The 7676-nt window shown below is 45.2% G+C and overlaps 1 pseudogene; it reads right to left on the bottom strand.

Annotated features, from left to right (window-relative positions):
• Window positions 1-213: 213 nt before the first annotated feature.
• On the bottom strand, window positions 214-2056 carry LOC105717810 (RNA-binding protein EWS-like; annotated as a pseudogene).
• Between the last annotated feature and the right edge of the window lie 5620 nt (window positions 2057-7676).

The following is a 7676-nucleotide window of genomic DNA, read 5'->3' as shown; positions in this document are numbered from 1 at the left end:
TTAAGTCTTAACCATTTTTAAAAGAGGGGAAAAAAACTCCACACACTACCAGTTAACTTGTTTTAATGTTTCTTCACAAATGGTGAAAAATATAGGCAAAGAATAATCATAATGTTGTGGCCAACATTATAAATATGGAATTATAAATTTAAAACATTTTCTGGTTTAAAAAATAAATCTGGCAGTCAATGCAGCTCTGTGGGGTCTCTGCACCTAGTAGGGCCGATGTCTGTGCTCCTGACGGTGCTTGCCTTCATCCATTTTTCCAGATCCTTCACGTCCTCTTCTTCTTCCTCTCATCTGTTCCATCAAAGGTCCAGGGGGCCCCCCAGGGCCACCTCATCTTCCTCCACCAAAGCCACCTCGGTCCATGCCCCGACCACCATGGAAGCCACCTCTGTCTCCACCACGGCCACCTCTGAACATTCCACTGGGACCACTACCATCCATGAGGCCACCTCTTCTTCCCCGCTTGCTACCAGGGTGGCAGGAGGAAGCCTTCAGGCTTTGGGGCCTTACACTGCTTGCACTCTGTTTTCCAGGCAAACTTCCTTCCCAGGGTCCTCTGGGAGGGAAGCCTCCTCTGTCTCCTCCGTGGCCTCCCACGCGACCCATGGGTCCCCCAGGACCTCCTGGGCCTCCTGGAGCTCCGTGGAGTGGTGGTGGCATCCCTCCGCCCTCACTGGCTGGCATACCACCCCGCATGCTGTTCATTGGAGGCGTCTTCCGAGCAAGAGAGGCTTTAAGTTTGCTCCCTTGAAAATCTTTCCCGTCAAACCACGCCACGGCAGCCTTGGCAGTAGGTGGGTCTTCATAGGACACCGTGGCATCCCCTTTGGGCCTTCCTGTTTCCTTGTCCACGTAGATGTAGATCATGGGTTGCTCAGTTCTCTTGTTCATTTTAACAACCCCACACTGCTTAAAGAAGTCTGCCAGATCATCTAGAGTCACACTATCATTTAATCCTTGTACATAAATTGCACTGTTGTCAGAGTCTTCATCTGGATCTACAGATGGGCCTAGATCAAGATCCGGTCCTTCATCCATGGGTCCACCAGGCTTATTGAAGCCACCTCGCTCTCCAGCGCCCATTCCACTGCGTCCTCCTCCCCACCCACCTCTGCTCATGCCTCCACAAATGCCCCTCTTCCCCTGCCCCAGTTATCAGGGCCACTCATGCTCCAGTTCTCTCGTGGAACAGAAAATCCTCCAGACTCCTGCCCGTAAACACCCATGCTGCTGGGGTGGTCCTGTCGGAATGAACTCTGCTGCCTGTAGCTGCTGCTCTGTTGGCTATATTGACTTGGATCCTGGCTGTAGGATTCAGTTTGGGGTGGGTAACTAGCGGGAGGCTGCTGCCGATAGCTGCTTTGTTGACCATAGCTACTCTGCTGTCCATACCTGCTCGGCTGCCCGTAGGTCTTCTGCTGAGAGTAACTGCTTTGATCATAACTAGTCAGCTGTGTAGAGGAATAGCTGGTAGGATGGTAGGATGGAGGTATGGTGACTGGCTGCATGGGGTAGCTCCCAGGTACCTGGGCATAACTGTAGTTACTCTGTCCATATCCTAGGCTGGCCTGGTTGTAACATCCTGTGCTAGACTGAGGTTGACTAGTCTCAGTGGGCTTCTTACCATCCTGCGGTCTTGTAGGTGCAGTGGCTGCTGGCTGCTGCCCATAGACTGGATAAGCAGGCTGAGTGCCATATGTAGACTGAGCTGCGAAGGAGGCCTGGGTGGTGGTGACTGCAGCAGTGGTGGTATCAAGAGCACCAGTGCCATACCCCTGGACAGGCTGTCTGTGTGCCTGGGGGCGGTTGGAGCAGCATAACCAGTGGGAGGCTGTCCATAAGAAGTTGCATAGGCGGTCTGCCCATAGGTTGCAGTGGTCTGAGCCTGGGAATAGCTGACATCAGTGGACTGTCCATAGGTTCCATAGCTTTGTTGCCCATATGCCTGGGTGGTCTGTGCGTATCCTTGAGGGGGCTGGGCGGTGTAAGCACTGTAGCCCTGCTGTGATGCATCCTGGCTATAGGTACTGTAATCCGTGGACGCCATTTTCTCTCCTTCCTCCTCATTCTCTCAATGTCCATCTCCCTCTCACTTTCCCTCTCAATTTTTTTTTTTTTTTGAGATGGAGTCTTCCTCTGTCTCCCAGGCTGGAGTGCAGTGGTGCAATCTGAGCTCACCATAACCTCTACCTCCTGGGTTCAAGCAATTCTCCTGTCTTAGCATCCCGAGTAGCTGGGACTATAGGTGCATGCCACCATGCCCAGCTAATTTTTATATGTTTAGTAGAGACAAGGTTTCACCATATTGGTCAGGCTGGTCTCGAACTCCTGACCTCAAGTGATCCACCTGCCTCGGCCTCCCAAAGTGCTGGCATTAGAGGCGTGAGCCACCGCACCCAGTCCCTCTAGTACAGAAATCAAATGAGGTATCTGAAGTATCTTCTGTGGGTGGAGTTTTGATTTGGGGTTTTTTGGGGTTTTTTTTCCAATTTTTTGTTTTTGAGACCGAGTCTGTCACCCAAGGCTGGAGTACAATAGTGTAATCTCAGCTCACTGCAGCCTCTGCCTCCAGGGTTCAAGCAATTCTCGTGCCTCAGCCTCATGAGTAGCTGGGACTACAGGTGCACACCACAGCTGGCTAATTTTTGCATTTTGCATTTTTAGTAGAAATGAAGTTTTGTCGTGTTGCCCAGGCTTGTCTTGAACTCCTGACCTCAAGTGATCTGCTTGCCTCAGCCTCCCAAAGTGCTGGGATTACAGGTGTGAGCCACCGTGCCTGCCCTGCACTCTTTTTTTTATTATTATTGTGGTAAATATACAAATGAAATTCACCATTTTAATCATTTTTAAGTGTACAATTCAGCTGTATTAAGTACATGAACATTATTGTGTAATCATCATCACTACCATCCATCTTCAGAACTTTTTCATTTTTCCAAACTAAACCTTGGTACCTATAAAACACAAACACCTCCTCCCAAACCCTGGTAAACACCAGTCTACTTCCTGTGTCTATGAATTTGACTATTCTGTGTACTTCATATAGGTAGAATCACATAATATTTGTACTCTTGCGTCTGGCTTATTTCACTTAGCGTGCTTTCAAGCTTCATCTAGGTTGTAACCTGTATTAGAATTGTATGCTTTTTAAAGGCTGAAAAATATTATGATCAGGGTCTTTGAAGTGTTAACCAACAGCTCCTGGAATGTAGATTGAAGTCAACTTGCACAAAAACATACACATGTCACACTGGACATCTGTGCTGGAATGTAAATTAGGACAATATAATAAAGGGGAGATTGTAAGGGACTAATGATTACTGTCTGCAGCGATGACAGTGGAGGGAGGGGACAACTACCAAAAGCTCTCAAGAGCAGGATTAATCAGGTTTCATTACTGGATAAGGGAGATGTGGAATTTGGCATGACTTGAAGTTTTCTGGCTTGATGAACTAGCATGATATGAACTACCAGAGAAAAATTAGGGGCCAAGTGCGATGGCTCAAGCCTGTAACCCCAGCACTTTGGGAGGCCAAGGCAGACGAATCACGAGGTCAGGAGTTTGAGACCAGCCTAGCCAACATGGCGAAACCCATCTCTACTAAAAATACAAAAAATTAGCTAGGTGTGGTGGTAGGCGCCTGTAATCTCAACTACTCAGGAGGCTGAGGCAGGAGAATCACTTGAACCATGGAGGCAGAGGTTGCAGTGAGCCGAGATCATACCACTGCACTACAGCCCGGGTGGCAGTGAGAGACTCAATCTAGGAAAAAAAAAAGAGAGAGAGAGAGAGAGAAATTAGGTTTGTAGGAAAAGGAGGCGAATGCATTTTGATGTTCTCTTGATGTGTGCTGAGGCAATTGCATAGTCTGTTCTGGATCACAGAAGAGAGACTGGGCTAAGATACACTTTTGGGCATTCTTAGCAAGTAAGTGGCTAGAAGGGTCCAGATTTTGGCACTGTGGCAAAGAAAGACGATTTTGAACTGAAGGCATTTGAGAATAGATTTTTTCCCAAACTTCTTTACCTGCCTAAAAGCAGAGGCTCTAAATTCCCTCCCCTAGAACAGAGAAGGGGTGTCGGCACCACACCCAAAGAGACATTCTTGCAAAATGAGCATATCTGACATCTAGTCTTCTAAGGGCTTTATCTTTATCTTTCCTAAGAGTCATAGGTTTTTTTTTATAAGTATCCCTAACCCTCCTCCCTCCTTCTATTAAGGGAATATGTAAGCCTTCAATTCTAATCACCTCCTTGAGTCACATTTTTCTGTGTGCTCCCATACATACGTGAAAAAAAATCTGTCTTTTCTCTTGCAGATCTGTCTTTTGTTAGTTTAACTCACAGACCTCAATAATTTAAGAGGGTAGAAGAAAAGTTTTTCCTCCCAAACCCTGCTAAAGTTGGAGAAGGGGCGGAGTTCACTTAAGAAGGAGATAGACAGCCAGGCGCCGGTGGCTCACGCCTGTAATCCCAGCACTTTGGGAGGCCAAAGCAGGTGGATCACTTGAGGTCAGGAATTTGAGACCAGCCTGGACAACATGGCAAAACCCTGTCTCTGCTAAAAATACAAAAAAATTAGCTGGGCATGGTGGTGCATGCCTGTAATCACAGCTACTCAGGAGGCTGCAGCAGGAGAATCACTTAAGCCCAGGAGGCAGAGGTTGCAGTGAGCCGATATCACACCACTTCACTCCAACCTGGGTGACAAAGCAAGACTCCATCTCAAAAAATAAAAAAGAAGAAGGAGATAGAGAATGAGAGAGAGGAGAGGGCCTAGGATGGGGCCTTGAGGAAGAACCACATTAACAAAAAATCAAAAATAAGTCTGCAAAACAGTACAAAAGGCGGTGACTTAGAGAGAGACAAAACTGGGAAGAAGAGATTTCCCAAAGGAAGTGGTCAACAGCGTCAAATGCTGCCGAGTACAAACAAAGATAGAGGCTGAGACATGTTCTCCATAGGTGGCAGCTGGGCACACAGACAGCAGCCTGCTGGAGTGGTGGGCACAGACACCATATGGCAGAGCATTGGGGAATAAGACAGAAGTGAAAACCTAGTTCTGTATAGACTGTTCTTTCAAGAATCTGGATTGTAAAAGCAAAGCGATCTCTTTGGTCACTGAGCAAAGTCTTTCGGTTAATTTTTTTTTTTAATTTTTAGTTGTGGTAACAAAATGTGTAACACAAAATGTATCATCTTAAACCATTTCAGCCAGTATAGGTTAGTTGTGTCAAGTACATTCACATTGTTGTGCAACCAACCTCTAGGACTTTTTTTTTTGAATTAAAAATAAACAAATAAATGGAGTTTCACCATGTTGCACAGGCTGGTCTTGAACTCCTGAGCTCAGACAATCCACCTGCCTCAGCCTCCCAAAGAGCTGAGATTACAGATGTGAGCTACCATGCCCAGCCCAGAACTTTTTCATCTTACAAAATCGAAACTCTGCACCTATTAAAAACCCCTCATTTCCCTGAGCCCCTGGCAGCCATCAATCTGTTTCTAAGAATTTGACTACTCTAGACACTTTATGTAAGTGGAATCTGTGTGTATTTTCTTACTTTACTTAACATAATGTCCTCAGGGTTGTAGCAGGTTTCAGGATTTTTCTTCCTTTTAAGGCTGAATAATAATCCGTTGTCTGCATCTACCACATTTTGTCCATCCATCCATCCATCCACGGACACTTGGGTTGCTTCCACCTCTTGGCTGTTGAGAATAATCCTTCTATGAACATGGTTATCCAGACCTTACTTTCAATTCTTATGGATATAAACCCAGAAGTGAAATTACTGCATCATATGACAATTCTATTTTTATTTTTTTTTTGCCATACTGTTTTCTATAGTAGATAAACCATTTTATTAGGTTGGTGCAGAAGTAATTGCAGTTTTTTTGTTGAAATTTACACTTTGATATTAGAAAACATTCTTAAATATATGTGGTTATGTTATACATCATTTTAATGTACATTTCTCACTTTATGTTTTTTGCTACTGACTTATTACTTGCTCTTCATATAATATTTATTTTAGACTATGGAAATGATATTAGACAATTGGCCAGGCACAATGGCTCACGCCTGTAATCCCAGCATTTTGGGAGGCTGAGGTGGTTGGATAACCTGAGGTCAGGCGTTCAAGACCAGCTTGGCCAACATGGCGAAACCCCGTCTCTAATAAAAATACAAAAAGTAGCTGGGTTTGGTGGCACATGCCTATAGTCACAGCTACTTGGGAGGCTGAGGCAGGAGATTCACTTGAACCTGGGAGGTGGAGGTTGCAGTGAGCCGAGATTGCACCGCTGCACTCCAACTTGGGTGACAGAATAAGACTCCATCTCAAAAAAAAAAAATGATGTTAGACAAGAAGCAAATTCGAGTTCAAAATAGGTTAAAGCAGCAGAGACAACTTGCATCATCAACAATGCATTTGGGCCAGGAGCTGCTAAGAAACATACAGTGCAGTGTTGGCTCAAGAAGTTTTGCAAAGGAGATGAGATCCCTGAAGATCAGGAGGGTAGTGGCTGGCCGCTGGAAGCTGACAATGACCATTTGAGAGCAATCCTGGAAGCTGATCCTCTTAATACTACACGAGAAGTTACCAAGGAACTCGACGCCGGCCATTCTATGGTCATTCAGCATTTGAAGCAAACTGGAAGGTGAAAAAGCTTGATAAGTGGGTGCCTCGTGAGTTGAGCGAAAATTTTAAAAAATCATCATTTTGAAGTACCGTCTTCTCTCATTCTACACAACAACAACGAACCATTTCTCGATCAGATTGTGACGTGAGATGAAAAGTGGATTTTATACAACAACCAGCTCAGTGGTTGGACTGAGAAGAAACGCCAAAGCATTTCCCAAAGCCAAACTTTTACTAAAAAAGTCCTGATTGCTGTTTGGTGATCTGCTGCTGGTCTGATCCACTGCAGCTTTCTGAATCCTGGAGAAACCATTACATCTGAGAAATATGCTCAGCAAATCAATGAGATGCACCCAAAACTGCAATGCCTGCAGCCGGCATTGGTCCACAGAAAGGGCCCAGTTCTTCTCCACAACAATGCAGGACTGCACGTCACAAAACCAATGCTTCAAAAGTTGAACTAATCGGGCTATAAAGTTTTGCCTCATCCATCATATTCACTTGACCTCTCACCAATTGACTACCAAGCATCTCAACAAATTTTTGCAAGGAAAATGCTTCCATAACCAACAGGGTGCAGAAAATCGTTTCCAAGAGTTCACTGAATCCCAAAGACAGATTTTTATGCTACAGGAATAAACAAACTTATTTCTCATTGGCAAAAATGTGTTGATTGTAATGGTTCCTATTTTGATTAATAAAGATGTGTTTGGGACTAGTTATAATGATTTAAAATTCATGGTCCAATCCCTTAATTACTTTTTTTTTGAGATGGAGTTTTGCTCTTGTTGCCCAGGCTGGAGTGCAATGGCACGATCCTGGCTCACCGCAACCTCTGCCTCCCGAATTCAAGCAATTCTCCTGCCTCAGCCTCCCAAGTAGCTGGGATTATAGACATGCACCACCACACCCTGCTAATTTTGTATTTTTAGTAGAGACAGGGTTTCTCCATGTTGACCCTTGCCTCCTGGGTTCAAGTGATTCTCCTGCCTCAGCCTCCCAAATAGTTGGGATTACAGGCAT

The sequence above is a fragment of the Aotus nancymaae genome, unplaced genomic scaffold (genome assembly GCF_030222135.1).
Source record: "Aotus nancymaae isolate 86718 unplaced genomic scaffold, 86718_ANA_hifiasm-v0.15.2.pri h1tg000040l, whole genome shotgun sequence".
NCBI classification, from domain to species: Eukaryota; Metazoa; Chordata; class Mammalia; order Primates; family Aotidae; genus Aotus; species Aotus nancymaae.
The sequence above is the reverse complement of the archived record's forward strand: the minus strand, read 5'-3'. Positions and strand labels throughout refer to the sequence as shown.